The sequence below is a fragment of the Triticum dicoccoides genome, chromosome 5A (assembly GCF_002162155.2).
Source record: "Triticum dicoccoides isolate Atlit2015 ecotype Zavitan chromosome 5A, WEW_v2.0, whole genome shotgun sequence".
Lineage (NCBI taxonomy): Eukaryota > Viridiplantae > Streptophyta > Magnoliopsida > Poales > Poaceae > Triticum > Triticum dicoccoides.
In genome coordinates, this window is record NC_041388.1 from 518103272 (window position 1) to 518121093 (window position 17822).

Here is a 17822-nt window from a genome sequence, read left to right on the forward strand (position 1 = left end):
CGGGGACGACGCGGGACGGGCCGGGACGGGGCGGCGGTGACGACGGGGACGGGGACGACGGGGACGGGGCGGCGACGGGGGCGGCGACGAGGGATGGAGACGTACAGGGGCGGCGTGCGACGGTGCAGAGGAGAAGAAGCAGATGAGAAACTGAAATTTTCGTAAGTGTTGTTTATATAGGAGGGGCCTTTAGTACCGGTTGGAGCCACCAACCGGTACTAAAGGCCTGTTTTGGCCAGGCCAAGCGGTGGGAAGCGACCCCCTTTAGTACCGGGTGGTGGCTCCAACCGGTACTAAAGGCCCCCCTTTAGTACCGGTTGGTGCCACGACCCGGTACTAAAGGGGGTGCGCTGGCGCAGGTGCGGTGCGGCAAGTTTAGTCCCACCTCGCTAGCCGAGGGGCGACCGCACTGGTTTATAAACCCCCATCTGGTTGCTCTCTCGAGCTCCTCTCCAAAGTAGGCCTACTGGGCCTACATGTTCTGTGCTGCCCTGTTGGCCTACTGGGCCTTTGCGGGCCTGCATCCTGGCCCAACAACAGGTTGGGTTTCGAGTCGTATGCCGGCAGCTCTGGCCTAGTAGGCGGGCTTTTTTTATTTTCTTGCTTTATTTATTTTTGAGTTGTTTTTTATGTATTTAGAGTTTCTTTGTGAATATTTTTGCTTTAGGTACAAATAATTACAAACTTTCTGTTAGTGCCCGTAGTTTTCTAATTTGAATAGTTTAAATTTTGAATTATTTGAAATTAGTGTAAATCACTAGTTTGTGAATAACTTAACTTTAAAAATCAGTAAAGGCATGAAAGAATTTGTTTGCACATAAATTTTTTTCGCGTTTCAAATGCCAAAACACATAATTAACTACCATAACTATTATAGAGATTCCCTTCTGGGTGTGAAACACAGAAGAAAGTGATGATAGTGAAGCCGATCACATCCCAGATCTTTGGGTGTGAAACTTTTCTTCGCGTGTGTCCCTTTGCGCCGTAACCATGGAAAATCTTCATCATTTAACGGGATGCTCGGGTCAATATTCACTGTGAATGGAGCAATTTCATCAAACTTTTCATAATCTTCTGACTTGTCTGTCTTGTCATCCACTCCCAGGATGTTTCTCTTCCCAGAAAGAACTATGTGCCGCTTTGGCTCATCGTACGATGCATTCGCTTCCTTATCTTTTCTTTTTCTTGGCTTGGTAGACATGTCCTTCACATAGAAAACCTGTGCCACATCATTGGCTAGGACGAATGGTTCGTCTGCATATGCAAGATTGTTGAGATCCACTGTTGTCATTCCGTACTGCGGGTCTTCCGTTACCCCGGCTCGTGTCATATTGACCCATTTGCACCGAAACAAAGGGACCTTCAAACCACGTCGATAGTCAAGTTCCCGTATGTCCTGTATATAACCATAATATGTTTCCTTTCCCGTCTTGGTTTCTGCATCAAAGCGGACACCACTGTTTTGGTTGGTGCTCTTCTTATCTTGGGCGATCGTGTAAAATGTATTACCATTTATCTCGTACCCTTTAAAGTCATTATATTCGAAGATGGTAACTGGGACAGCAAATACAGGTCATCTTCAACAGAGGTGTCATGCATGGTACGTGTCTGCAACCAGCTGGCGAAACTCCTGGTTTGTTCACGTGTAATCCAGTCATCAGACCGCTCCGGGTGTTTGGAGCGTAGCAAATTCTTGTGTTCATCCATATACGGAGCCACCAAGGCGGAATTCTGTAGAACTATGTACTGTGCTTTAGTGAGAGAATGTCCGTCCATACATATTATTTGTTCCCCTCCTAGCGTGCCTTTTCCATCCAGTCTGCCCTTATGCCGCGATTCAGGAACACCAATCGGCTTAAGGTCAAGTCAATACAAAACTCAATGACCTCCTCATTTTGATGGCCCTTGGAGATGCTTCCTTCTGGCCTAGCACGGTTATGAACATATTTCTTTAAGACTCCCATGAACCTCTCAAAGGGGAACATATTGTGTAGAAATACAGGACCCAAAACGTTAATCTCTTCGCATAGGTGAACTAGGACGTGTGTCATGATGTTGAAGAAGGATGGTGGGAACACCAACTCAAAACTGACAAGACATTGCACCAAATCATTCTCTAACCTTGGTATGATTTCTGGATCGATTATCTTCTGAGAGATTGCATTCAGAAATGCACATAGCTTCACAATGGCTAATCGAACGTTTTCCGGTAGAAGCCCCCTCAATGCAACCGGAAGCAGTTGCGTCATAATCACGTGGCAGTCATGAGACTTTAGGTTCTAGAATTTTTTCTCTGCCATGTTTATTATTCCCTTTATATTCGACGAGAAGCCAGACGGTACCTTAATACTGAGCAGGCATTCAAAGAAGATTTCCTTCTCTTCTTTGGTAAGAGCGTAGCTTGCATGACCCTGATGTATGCCGTCTTTTCCGTGCATACGTTGCTGGTCCTCTCGTGCCTCAGGTGTATCTTTTGTCTTCCCATACACGCCCAAGAAGCCAAGCAGGGTCACACAAAGATTCTTCGTCACGTGCATCAGTTCGATTGCAGAGCGGACCTCTAGGTCTTTCCAATAGGGCAGGTCCCAAAATATAGATTTCTTCTTCCACATGGGTGCGCGTCCGTCAGTGTCATTCGGAACAGGTTGTCCACCAGGACCCTTTCCAAAGACCACCTTCAAATCCTTGACCATATCATGTACATCAGCACCAGTATGGTGGCGAGGTTTCATCCGGTGATCCGCCTCACCCTTGAAATGCTTGCCTTTCTTTCTTACGGGATGCCTGCTCGGAAGAAATCGACGATGTCCCAGGTACACATTCTTCTTACAATTAGCCAAATATATACTGTCGGTATCGTCCAAACAGTGTGTGCATGCACGGTATCCCTTGTTTGTCTGTCCTGAAAGGTTACTGAGAGCAGGCCAATCATTGATGGTCACGAACAACAACGCCTTTAGGTCAAATTATTCCCCCATGTGCTCATCCCACGCACGTACACCTGTTCCATTCCACAGTTGTAAGAGTTCTTCAACTAATGGCCTTAGGTACACATCAATGTCGTTGCCGGGTTGCTTAGGGCCTTGGATGAGCACTGGCATCATAATGAACTTCCACTTCATGCACAACCAAGGAGGAAGGTTATTTAAACATAGAGTCACAGGCCAGGTGCTATAGTTGCTGCTCTGCTCCCCAAAAGGATTAATGCCATCTGCGCTTAGACCAAACCATACGCTCCTTGCGTCATCTGCAAACTCCTCCCCGTATTTTCTTTCGATTTTTCTCCATTGCGACCCGTCAGCGGGAACTCTCAACTTTCCATCTTTCTTACGGTCTTCTCTATGCCATCGCATCGCCTTGGCATGCTCTTTGTTTTGGAACGAACATTTCGACCGTGGTCTTATAGGAGCATACCACATCACCTTGGCAGGAATCTTCTTCCTGGGGCGCTCGCCCTCGACATCACCAGGGTCATCGCGGCTGATCTTATAGCGCAATGCACCACATACCGGGCAAGCGTTCAAATCCTCGTACTCACAGCGGTAGAGGATGCAATCATTAGGGCATGCATGTATCTTCTGCACCTCTAACCCTAGAGGGCAGACAGCCTTCTTTGCTTCGTACGTACTCTTGGGCAATTTGTTGTCCTTTGGAAGCATATCCTTTATCATTAACAGCAACTTTCCAAATCCCTTGTCAGATACACCATTCTCTGCCTTCCATTGCAGCAATTCCAGTGTGGTGCCCAACTTTTTCTTGTCACCTACGCAATTCGGGTACAACAATATTTTGTGATCCTCTAACATGCGCTGCAACTTCTTCTTCTCCAAATCACTTGCGCAGTTTCTCTTTGCATCGGCAATGGCCCTACCTAGATCATCAACGGGCTCATCTGATGCCTCTTCTTCAGCTTCTTCCCGCATTGCCGGCTCAGCTTCTTCCTGCATTACCGGCTCAGCTTCTTCCCCCATTGTTGTATCATCGTATTCAGGGAACCCATGGCCAGGATAGATGTCGTCATCCTGTTCTTCTTCATTGTCTTCCATCATAACCCCTCTTTCTCCATGCTTGATCCAAACATTATAGTGGGGCATGAAACCGGACTTAAACAGGTGGACGTGAATGGTTCTTGACGTAGAGTAATTGTGACCATTCTTACAGCGAGCACATGGACAAGGCATAAAACCATCCGCCCGCTTGTTTGCCTCAGCCACAAGCAGAAAAGTATGCACGCCCTCAACAAACTGGGGAGAGCATCAGTCATCGTACATCGATTGCCGGCTCATCTTCATTACACAACACCGAATAGACCAAATTAATACAAGTTCATACATAAAGTTCATACAACACTTAAATGCAAAAAACAAATAACTCTCTAGCTAAAGCATTTAAATGCAACAACAAATACGATCAAGATCGCAACTAAGGTAACAATGGATCCAACAGCATAATGATACCAAGCCTCACTATCGATGGCATATTTTCTAATCTTTCTAATCTTCAAGCGCATTTTCTCCATCTTGATCTTGTGATCATCGACGACATCGGCAACATGCAACTCCAGTTCCATCTTCTCCCCCTCAATTCTTTTCAATTTTTCTTTTAAGTACTTGTTTTCTCTTTCAACTAAATTTAACCTCTCGACAATAGGGTCGGTTGGAATTTCCGGTTCACATACCTCCTAGACAAAATTTCTATGTCAACTTGATGGGCATAATTTGTCATAAACACGAAATGCAACTAGTTTTAAAAGAGAATATATATACCACATCCGAATCATAACAAGGACGAGGGCCGACGGGGACGGATATCAAAACCATGGCACTATATGTATAACAAACAACGTACGGGTAAGATAATTAGACGAGTAACTATATATCCAAATCACACAAACATCAATTTTTATATAAAATTTCATGAACAAGAGGCTCACCACAAGGTGGTGCCGGCGACGGGACGGTGCGGGCGATCGATGGTGGTTACGACGGAGATTTAGAAGGCACTAAGTAAACCACACCTACATATGCAAACTAAGTGTTATTTTTGACCTCAAATTGCATATAAATCAAATACTAGCACATATATATATATCCTCCCAAATTACTAAACTCACAAATTAATCACTATATAAAGCATTGCAAGAGCTAATCTAGCAATGAGAGATGAAAGGACAAAGTTGCTAACCTTTGTGATCATTTGAATGGATGGGGGCCTTCAAATCTTGACAAATTTTGGGCAAAATGTGTGATGAGCTCGAGAGGAAGAGGGGAAGAACAGAGAGGAGAGGGGAAAGGGGAAGAACAGAGCGAGCTCGGGTGGACGAAGGGTTTACGTAGGATGACCTTTAGTACCGGTTCGTGCCAAGAACCGGTACTAAAGGGGCTGGAGGGGCCCCAGTCTGACAACATCCTGCCACCACTCTCATTAGTACCGGTTCGTGGCACGAACCGGTGCTAAAGGTTCGCCACGAACCGGTACTAATGAAAGCAGCCCGGCTAGCCGTTTGAACCGGCACTAATGTATACATTAGTGCCGGCTCAAATACAAACCGGCACTAATGTGCTTCACGTTTGACCCTTTTTCTACTAGTGCACCCTGCCCAGTCTGCATCAGAATAAGCAGTAACAAGTAGAGATGGAGACTTGGTAATTTGAAGTCCAAGTCCTTCAGAAAACTTAAGATACCTTAAAATCCTCTTAACTGCAGTCCAGTGAGTTGTTCTAGGTGCATGTAAATACTGACATACCTTATTCACAGAGTAAGAAATATCAGGACGTGTAAGAGTCAGATATTGTAAAGCACCCACAACACTTCTATAATTTGTTGCATCCTCTGATCCAAGTGCTTCTCCACTCTCAACTGTAAGTTTTTCAAAAGTTGAAATTGGTGTACTCACAGGTTTGCAATTGTGCAGTCCTACTCTCTTGAGTATATCAGCAGTGTACTTCTCCTGCGTAAGAAGAATACCATCTTTGACTCGGTTGACCTCTATGCCAAGAAAGTAGTGAAGATCACCCAAGTCCTTGAGAGCAAATTCCAACTTTAGATCTTTAAGCAAACAAGTGGCGGCCTCTGAACTGGAGCTTGCAACAATTATATCATCAACATAAACAAATACAAATACAGTGATCTTGTCTTTATGATAAAAGAACAATGAAGTATCAGCTTTAGATGGTGTGAATCCAAGTTGTTGCAACTGCATGCTTAACCTTGAGTACCAAGCTCTTGGGGCCTGTTTCAAACCATACAAACCTTTATCCAACTTACAAACATAATGTGGTGTGCTTTGATTCTCATATGCAGGTGGCTGCCGCATGAACACTTCTTCCTCAAGAACACCATGAAGAAACGCGTTCTGAACATCTAGCTGCCGTAAACTCCATCCTCTGGAAACAGCAATAGACAATACAAGTCGAATAGTAGCTGCCTTAACAACAGGACTAAAAGTATCTTCATAATAAATGCCAAATCTCTTCTTAAAACCTTTGGCAACTAATCTAGCCTTGTATCTGTCTATACTTCCATCAGATTTTCTTTTTATCTTATATACCCATTTGCAGTCTATAACATTGCTACCTTGCCTTGAGGGTACTAAGTGCCAAGTTCTATTTTTCATGAGTGCATCATATTCTTTATCCATAGCCTCCTTCCAATCTTTATGTGCTAGAGCATCATGCAAATTATTTGGTTCACCAACAGTACTAAGAAAAACACGTTTGCCTCTGTCATACCTAATCGTACCATCAGTACACTCTTTATGTTTGACGATACCTGACTTTGACCTGGTGTGACAACGAGGAGCCGGAAAACGAGCTGCTGATGTAGGGGCAGAATGATCCACAGAAGATCCCAGCGCCGGATCTAAGGAAGATTCTGCACCGGCTGCTGTGCCTCACGCCTCGGCTGTCTCCCTGTCGCCAGCCGCACCCGTCACGTCATCCTGCGAACAAGTGGCACTCGGTGATAGGCACGCGCTCGCCCGCGGTGATAAGCGCTTGTCTGCGCCGCATGGTGATAAGCGCTCGCTCGCGCCTGGACTAGCGGGCTCCACCCGGTGGGGGCTGTCGACCACGCGTGCGTCGGCACCCGCTCCTGGGCTGGCAGCCTCGTCCAACCGCGCATCAGGACAGGTGGGGTCCACCTGGTCGGCCACCTGCGCACAAGACGCATGCAGAGGAGAGCGATCCTCCTGGGATCGCGCACCGCCAGGGACAGATGCGCTGACGCGAGGATCAGGTTGGGATCCAGTGCCGCTGCCAGCAGGATTAGCATGGGATCCCGTGCATGTCTCGTCCTGATCTGTACTCATAAAATGACGGCCAAAATCTGCAGAATCACAATTTTCATTGGAATTTTTCACAAGGTCAGCATTATTTAATTCACCCCCATGATCTGGAAGAAGAGCTATTTCAGCACGGAGAAGGGCTCCTGCGTTTGGATGAAGCTTGGCAAATGGAAAGAGATTTTCATCAAAAACAACATCTCGAGAAATATAGATACGTCCAGTAGCAACTTCTAGACACTTATAGCCTTTTTGAAGATTACTATAGCCAAGAAAAACACATTGAGTGGAACGAAACTCAAGTTTATGACGATTGTAAGGACGAAGATTGGGGTAGCATGCACACCCAAAAGTTTTGAGAGAATTGTAATCTGGTTTTTGATTATAGAGACGTTCCAAAGGAGTAGAATTGGCGATGACTTTGCTAGGCAAACGATTAATAAGATATGTGGCAGTGATGAAAGCTTCATCCCAATATTTGAGAGGCATAGAAGCATGAGCAAGTAAAGACATACCAACTTCAACAATATGACGATGTTTTCTCTCTGCAGAGCCATTCTGTTGATGAGCATGAGGACAAGACACATGGTGTGCAATACCAATACTACGAAAGAAAGAGTTGAGGTTCTCATACTCCCCTCCCCAGTCACTTTGGACTGTTAAAATTTTTCTGGCAAAGTGTCTTTCAACAAGTTTTTGAAACTCTTGGAATATGGAGAAAACTTCAGATTTATACTTGAGTAAATAAATCCAAGTAAACTTTCTATAATCATCAATGAAACTGACATAATATTTTTTTTCGTCCAAAAGAATCACGGGCATGGCCCCATACATCACTGAAAATAAGCTCTAAAGGAGCACGAGAAACACTACTTGACCTAGGATAGGGAAGTTGGTGACTCTTGGCACATTGACAAGCTTCACAAACTGAATCACTAAGAGAACTAGGAGACAAAGAAAAATTGCCTTTATTGATAACTTGCTTAACAATGACGGAAGAAGGATGTCCTAATCGTTGATGCCACCTTACCAAAGAGGGCTTGATGACGGAGTAGACCCGACGACGCTTGCGACTAAGTGCATCGGATGTGATGGGGTAGAGGCGTCCAATGCATCTACCATGGTGTAGGAGTTCCCTCATTGCCCGATCCTTTATAAAAAAAGTAACGAGGGTGAGTTTCAAAGAAGACATTATTATCAGTGGCTAAACGAGACATAGAAGCAAGGTTTTTGTCTGCTTGAGGGACATGAAGAACATCTTTCAGAACTAGATCACGTTTAAGCATATGTGAATTAATAAAAGCTTGACCAATGTGTTGGATATCCATACCTCCACCGCTTGCGGTGTGAATCTGATCATTGCCGTGATATTTTTCACGGAGAGCGAGCTGCTCTAGCTCACTTGTAACATGATCCATGGCGCCGGAATCAACATACCACACGCCATCTCCTCCTTGCTCACGCATGGCTGCAACAACATGTGTAGCATCGGGAATGTGGTCCTCATCGAAGCGGTGCCAGCAGTCCATAACCTCGTGGCCGGCCTTCTTGCAGAATTGGCAGCGAGGGCGACCACGAGAGGAAGAGGAGGGGCGGTGGCTAGTGTTGTTGTTGAAGCCACCACCCCCTGATCTGTTGCCAGAGGTGTTGTAGTTGCCGCCTCTAGCGTTGCTGTAGTTGTTGGTGTGGCCGCTATCCTGGGAGTTGTTGCGCTCGCGCCCACCACCGCGTTGCGCGTGGTGACCGCGCCCACGGCCGCGGCCACGTGAGACGGTGTTGGCGGAGGATTGACGGAAGCTGGCGCCATGAAGGAGGCTGAGGCGGGCGTCGAAGCTCAGGAGCTGGCTATATAGCTCCTGGACAGTGATCGGCTCCACCTGAGCTGCAAGGGCCGAGACTACTGGATTGTAGTCCATGTCCAGCCCGGCCAAGATCTTGGACACGATCTCCAGATCGGAGAGCGCGGCAAATGTGCAGGCAACTTCATCTGTGAGGCTCTTAATCTTTCCAAGATATTCGGCCATAGTCATGTTACCTTTTTGAAGATTCGTAAGCTCGATGCGGGTATTGATAGCTTGTGCTTGGCTCTGGGCAACGAACATGTCATGGATTGCGTGCCAGACATTAGTCGGCCTCTGCAGCGTGGCGACTTGGGCAAGAATGTCGCGGGAGAGGGAGCCCATCAAGTAGCCTTGGAGCTGTTGCTGCTGTGCAAACCAGAGGGATCTCGCAAAGTTCAGTACCTATTCTTCTTTGCCGTCCTTGGTGATGGTGAGGGTGGCCGGTGGTGCCGGACTCTTCGCGTCGAGATGATGCTCCATCTGCGCGCCCTTGATTTGTGGTAGGATGATGGCCTTCCAGAGCAGGAAGTTGCCCCTCGTCAGCTTCTCTTGCGGCGGCGATCCGAGGAAGGAGGTGGTGGGGTTGGCGGTGGATGATGACGCAAACGTGGAGGAGGATGAGGTGGTGAGCGCACCCATGGTGCTGGGCGTTATGGATGCGGAGGTGGTGGAGATGGCTGCGGTCGCCTGGTAGCTAGATGCGATCTCTATCCAATCTATCGAGGAAGAGGCTCTGTTACCATGTAAAAGGTTGATGGAAGCGTTGAACCCTTTGCTCGGGCCGCGGTTTGTATATATATGCTATAGGCCGTGGCTTACAAGAACCGATCGAGAGAAGATCGACCGGGATTGTTACAGGAGGTTGGAAGAGATAAAACAGAAGAAGAGATAGAAAGAGATACAAAGTTAAACAACTTTCCTATCTCTATACAATATCTTCTAACATGGAGGAGCCAGCTGCGGGCAGAGAGGACCCGGTGGAGAGGCTGCTGACTGCTGCGTATGCTCCTCGATCTGGATCTGCGCCGTCGCCGACGAGATGTAAAGAGACGAGATTGTGGGAATCGGAGTGGGGTGCAAGTTGGAAACGATGGTGCGCTTTGAGATTCGTTTTGACAGGTGTCAAGTGGGGAGGTGGGTCTCCAGATTGGGTGTGTACGACCCAAGTCGTATAGGATTATTTTCCGTCGTCACTGTTTGCACCCTGACCTCGTGCGTGTCTTGCGGCGGTGGTCCTCGATTGATCTCGTCCTGGGAGCATGGGGGTAGGGACCCCATCGTTCGCACCGGCTCTTTGGAGCCGGCAACCAACGGATCTGACCAGGGGTTCCGCCTCTAGCCGGGTGCGGGCTTCGTTTAGCCGAATTTGATCCGTGAGCACTTCGTTGGCCCACACGGATTAGTGCAGCGTCTGGTTCACCGTGGCACGACTAGTCGGTGGTTGCGATGTTCTAGCCCTGTTGATCTTCGAGCAACATGTCGCCGATTTGCTTCATGTCGGCCTCCTTGATCTGAACACTGACGAGTTCCGGTCTTCCTCAAGGACATTTCCACAGTTTGTCGCATGACGTCACTAGATATCTTGATCGGAATCGTGGCATCATGAGGCCATGTCATGAAGCTCCGCTTTCTTGTTACTTCCATGGGACATGTCTACATATAGATTTCTATGGTATGGACAAAGGTGAAGAAAGTTATGGCGGTTGTGATCGGAGGTCTGCAATTGCGGATAGGTATTTTGGTTGCAATGAAGACTGGCTGCATAGGTTCTTAATTACTGTGTGTCGGGTGTTTGGAGACTTGCAGCAGCGGCCTTGTCAAGAGGGGGAGGCAGCACAGGTGGACTGCATTTCGTACCTTCTTCACGGAGAAAACCCAATTTCTTCGACCGGGTGACGACAAAGTTTGTGCATTGTTTCCTTGAAGGCGTTACTTTTGGAAAATCTCTTATGTAGTCCAGGTGTTGTATTCGATGGTGGTTTAAGTGTTGCTATTGCAAGTGTTTCATCACCACGACGGGGGGTTTGTTTTCTTTCTCACTTTTTTAATTTATTTTTGGTTGTGTGCATTCTTGATGTTTTTGGACATCATGTTGTTGCAAAGCCTGGGTGTAATTGGTATCTTCGCAATATTAATATATTTCCTTTATCGGAAAAAGGTCTAAGTCAATTGATATTTAACCAAGTCTCAAGTCTCAATCAAGTGACATGCAAGAGAGAAAAAGAAAAAAACTGTTTTTTTGCACGAATCTCAATGTAAGATCTCACGGATATAGTATCGACTGAGACTTTGTTAAGTCTCAGTAGCAAGACTGCAATGTAATTTCATTTCATTCAAATAAATATGAAGGTATTTGTCTAACCTTGATTGTTTGGAAGAAGAAATAAAAACATTATGGTGCTGGTCAATGGCTAGTCATCCTCTATATAGCTACAGACCATTGCAGATACACTCTCTTAATTTATCAGACACATCTCAGGCAATATTCTTAAGAAACACGAGACACAAGTAAATGCATTAGAAGCGAAGAAAATATATTAGTCTATTGATCTAACATACTTTTCTGCATACAACCGACATGGTTATTGATCCAGTTGCCAAAATAGAACGACTACGCCTCCCATGCAGAAGGTCAGTGAACTCAGAGAGAACAAGGTAGCAATATCCAAAGTCCTGTAAGCTATCTTCCGAAGTAGTAGATTCCTGTAAGATATTTCGATTAACATACTTAGTTGTGTCCATTTGGTAGTAGGTTAGATGAATTGTACTTGTTTTTTTAACTAATAATTCATAAAGGGGTCTCTTTCAGAAAACAATTCCGTTAGTGTAATGGCTGAAAGACATCAACGTTCGGGAAAATTGCGGCTACCACCGCTATCTCCATGTGACCATGTCCACTTCTTCACACCATCTGCATGAACCACATTGGAGCTCGTACACATCTGTAAATCAACCAGCACACATCCAATTTCTATAATAAATCAACCATGAAGAGTAGCCCCACTCTCTCTTAAAAATCCCCGATCTATCTGCTCTCCTTCCTCACCCATGCCAACCTCCTTTTCCTTAAAAAAGAAGACTACCATATTTAAAATATTCGTCATGTATTTACTTATTTTAATTCAGGCTAGAACAACACATTCTGTTGTTGTTATCTTTCAGTAACAAATGAGGTATTCTAGGCACAAAATAAAAGAATAATTAGATCATGGTTTGTTTGATATGTTTTGTTCTATCTGTAACCATGAAAATTCAAGATATTTTTTATGCTCATGTTAAGCATAATCATGCGTGTATATAAGATGCTTGTAATAAGTTATATCAGTATGGAATATTGCACTAAAAATGATTTTCCAATAGTTATTTTCTCCTTCTTAGAAGGCAACATAAATATAGACATGCATATTGGTAGCTATCTCAAAAAACAATCAACAACTTAAAAAAAATATAGACATGCATATTGGTAGCTAGCGCCTGTTTTATAGTATATAGCTACTTCATGCAATAGATATAGACTTAACTCTTCATATTTGATGGATACTGCAAAAAGTCACTTTGGTGGACGGGTGCATTGGAGCCCTATATTTCAAATAATGTCAAAATGGTATTTTTGAAGTTTCAAAATTCCAAAATTAATTCCACATGTTCATATGGATGTATGTTACACATGTGCAAATTCTGAAGATGAGATAAGTAACCATGTGAGTTACACAGAAATGACAAAAACATGATTTTGGAAAGATGAACAGTACATGTATTATTCACTATTGAGAAATCGTCATTTTGTCATTTTTGTATAGCTCACATGTTTACTTATCTCATCACCAAACTTTACACATGTGTAATATCGATCCATATGATCATGTAGAGTTATTATTGGGATTTTGTGAAATTTTAAATGTGATTTTTAAACTATTTAAAATAAAGTCCTCCAATGCACCCATGTTTCAAAAATCCACTCTCATGGACACTACAACAACATTCGACCATGCTGGCAATAATAAAAAGTAAATTTAAGCACCACACCAAATCTTATCCTCCGTGTATAACTTCTGTAGTCTAGCCTGCATGCTCTGCCCCTTCGCCAAAATCAAGTCATCTAGTTACAGTTGTAAGCATAAAATCAATATAACTGAGCAAAACAAAGACCGGTGAACTATTGGAAGTTTAGTCGGTTTTCTAGTGGTCTTTTTTGTGGAATCGTCATTGGCCTAAAAAAGATCAAATAAGGCGATGAAAATTAAAATTAAAACAAGGAGATAGAACAAAATAAATTGAGAAAACTTACATTATATAGATCCATTTCTTCGACGGATTCAGATGGAATTGTTACTGTCTTGGAGAAAACCAACTTAATTTATATACAGGGAAAATTCAAGGGATGTACAGGAAAATTTCTTGTTTCGTACTTCCTCCGTAAACTAATATAAGAACGTTTAGATCACTAAAATAGTGATCTAAACAATCTTATATTAGTTTAGAGATCACTTACATGTTAGCAAAAGGAGGCACAATGTTATGGAAAACCATCAGCACATGGAGGAGAAGTACGTGTCTTTACACACGCATTGATCGGTACGTACGGAAAGACAGGAACACGGAGTAAGAGCGTCTCACCGGCGGCGGCCAAGTCCGGGCGCCAACTCACGTCCCCTTTGCGCTGCTGCTGCACAGGTTTGTGTAGGTACACCATGCACCAGCAGTTGGCGGCGCACTCCTCAGCGTTCCGCTGCCGTCGTTAAGCGGCAGCTTTTCTCACACATTTTTTTTAGAGAAAATGGCATCAACCGAGCTTAAGATGGGGCTCGAGCCTAGCTCAACTTTGAATTAACAAAGCCGTCAAACGGCTAGGATTACAAGCACACGCTCTCAGGCAAAGAGAAGGAAATACACGGCAAGAAGATACACAAACGATGGACAACATCACACTAAACCTCTCACACAGCAATTGACAAGGCACATTCATGCTCGGGGTCATCAAGGAACTATCCCCGCAGCCGCTGACACACGCCGATGCACCCATGGTCGGCTCTGCACCAGCACCCATGGTCACTCTCCACCCCGCCGCTCTCTGCGCTCTGAACTGCCGAGTCACTTGCACTATGGGACGGGCACCGCCGCGATGCAGATGCCTTCATGCAATCGACGGCCATGACTGCAGGATGATCTGTCCGTCGTTGTCGACGATTGTTGTCTTGATTGCCGTATCCGCGCGGCAAAGCTGATGAGCCAGAAACCTCTTTCGAGGTATTGCACAACAAAGATGGTGATGTCGAGTTCGGGAACATAGATCGCCTGAAGCAGCACGATTGGGATGGGCGACGGGCTCCTGGTTTTTATGGGCGTTGGGTACATGTATCGATATATGAGTTTGTACTGGGTGTTGCCTATATATTTGTGTTGCATGTATTATGTATATTATGGCACACCTTTTAGTTGTGTATAGTTGAGGTTAAGGCCTATCTGTACTTATATATAGGTGCGTCGGCACTACGTCAATACAACGACTATTGTATTGCCAAATTGTCCTTCTCCATGGTATCAGATCTGAAGGTCCTGACCTAGGGCAAAGCCACCACCGCCGCGCTCCTCCCGCGCGCGCTGCCGCAAGCCCCTCCGTTCCCCACCTCTGCCGCACCCCGCCGCCGCCGCGCCGTCCCCCTCCCATGTCGTCGCCGCCTGCTTCCGCCACCCCGTCGCGTGCCCTCCCGCTGCGCCGCCTCATCCCACCCGTCGCCGCTGCCGTCCTCCCTCCTACCGCAGCCGCGCCCCCGCAGCCGCCGCTCCTCTCACCGTTGCTGCCCCCGTGCCTCTCTCTCCCAACAACAAAAAAACCTAACCCTAGCCCCGCCGCGCCATGGACACCCCGAGTTCCTACACCACCCGCTCGTCGAACCCCTTCGCCGACCCAGAGCCCTCCGCCGCCACCATCCGTGACCTGAACATTGAGTCCTGGGTCCCCATTCGCCTCGACAGCTCCAACACGTCGTACTACGCGTGGAAGACCTACTTCAATCTCATATTCCGCGAGTACTATCTCACCGGGCACATCGACGGTTCTGTGGACGGTGACTACATGAAGGGCGCACCGGAGTGGTCCGCCATTGAGGCCACGCTCATCCGATGGTTCTACAAAACCGTCTCGGAGGGCATCTTCCACACGGTTGTCGCCGAGGACGACGATGCCTATGATACCTCTCCAACGTATCTATAATTTCTGATTGTTCCATACTATTATATTATTTGTTTTGGATGTTTAATGGGCTTTATTATACACTTTTATATTATTTTTGGAACTAACCTACTAACCCAAGGCACAATGCAAATTGCTGTTTTTTTGCCTATTTCAGTGTTTCGCAGAAAAGGAATATCAAACGGAATCCAAACGGAATGAAACCTTCGGGAGAGTTATTTTTGGAAAAAACATGATCCACGAGACTTGGAGTGGACGTCAAGAAAGAAGCGAGGAGGCCACGAGGCAGGGAGGCACGCCTGCCCCCTCGTGGGCCCCTCGCAGCTCCACCGACCTACTTCTTCCTCATATATATATATATATATATATATATATATATATATATATATATATATATATATATATATATATAGACACACACCCCAAAAACATCGAGGTGCACCACGAAACCTTATTTCCACCACGCAACCTTCTGTACCCAAGAGATCCCATCTTGGAGCCTTTTCCGGAGCTCCGCGGAGGGGAAATCAATCACAGAGGGCTTCTACATCAACACCATAGCCTCTCCGATGATGTGTGAGTAGTTTACCACAAGCCTTCGGGTCCATACTTATTAGCTAGATGGCTTCTTCTCTCTCTTTGGATCTCAATACAAAGTTCTCCTCGATCTTCTTGGAGATCTATTTGATGTAATTCTTTTTGCGGTGTGTTTGTCAAGATCCGATGAATTGTGGGTTTATGATCAAGATTATCTATGAACAATATTTGATTCTTCTCTGAAATCTTTTATGTATGATTTGTTATCTTTGCAAGTCTCTTCGAATTATCAGTTTGGTTTGGCCTAGTAGATTGATCTTTCTTGCAATGGGAGAAGTGCTTAGCTTTGGGTTCAATCTTGCGGTGTCCTTTCCCAGTGACAGTAGGGGCAGCAAGCCACATATTGTATTGTTGCCATCGAGGATAGCAAGATAGGGTTTTCATCATATTGCATGAGTTTATCCCTCTACATCATGTCATCTTGCTTAAGGCGTTACTCTGTTTTCATTAACTTAATACTCTACATGCATGCTGGATAGCGGTCGATGAGTGGAGTAATAGTAGTAGATGCAGGCAGGAGTCGGTCTAGTTGTCTCGGACGTGATGCCTATATACATGATCATACCTAGATATTCTCATAACTATGCTCAATTCTGTCAATTGCTCAACAGTAATTTGTTCACCCACCGTAAAATACTTATGCTCTCGAGAGAAGCCACTAGTGAAACCTATGGCCCCCGGGTTTATCTTCATCATATTAATCTAATAATACTTAGTTATTTTCTTTGCTTTTACTTTGCTTTTATTTTACTTTTCATCTTTATCACAAAAATACCAAGAATAATATCTTATCATATCTATCAGATATCATTCTTGTAAGTGGCCGTGTAGGGATTGACAACCCTTTATTGCGTTGGTTGCGAGGATTTATTTGTTTTGTGCAGGTGCGAGGGACTCGCACGTAGCCTCCTACTGGATTGATACCTTGGTTCTCAAAAACTGAGGGAAATACTTACGCTACTTTGCTGCATCATCCCTTCCTCTTCCGGGAAAACCAACGCAGTGCTCAAGAGGTAGCAAGAAGGATTTCTGGCGCCGTTTCCGGGGAGGTCTACAGAAAAGTCAATATACCAAGTACCCATCACAATCCCTACTCCTTGAATTAACATCAATCAATGGGCATCTCCATAGCCCATTGATTAGCCTCGTTGATGTGAGACTTTCTCCTTTTTGTCTTCTCCACATAACCCCCCTCATTATATTCTATTCCACCCATAGTGCTATGTTCATGGCTCGCGCTCATATATTGCGGGGAAGTTTATAGGTTTGAGATTACTAAAGTATGAAACAATTTCTTGTCTTGTCATCAGGGTTGTGCATGATGAGAGCATTCCTGTGTGACGAAAATGGAGCATGACTAAACTATATGATTTTGTACGTATGAACTTTCTTTGGCCATGTTATTTTGAGAAGACATAATTGCTTTGTTAGTGTGCTTGAAGTATTATTATTTTTCTGTCAATATGAACTTTTGTCTTGAACCTTACGGATCTGAATATTCATACCACAATTAAGAAGAATTACATTAAAATTATGCCAAGTAGCACTCCGCATCAAAAATTCTGTTTTTATCATTTACCTACTCGAGGACGAGCAGGAATTAAGCTTGGGGATGCTTGATACGTCTCCAACGTATCTATGATTTTTGATTGCTCCATGCTATATTATCTACTGTTTTGGATAGTATTGGGCTTTATTATCCACTTTTATATTATTTTTGGGACTAACCTATTAACCGGAGGCCCAGACCAGAATTGCTGTTTTTTGCCTGTTTTAGGGTTTCAAAGAAAAGGAATATCAAACGGAGTCCAAATGGAATGAAACCTTCGGGAACGTGATTTTCTCAACGAACAAGACCCGGGAGACTTGGACCCTACGTCAAGACACAAAAGAGGAGGCCACGAGGTAG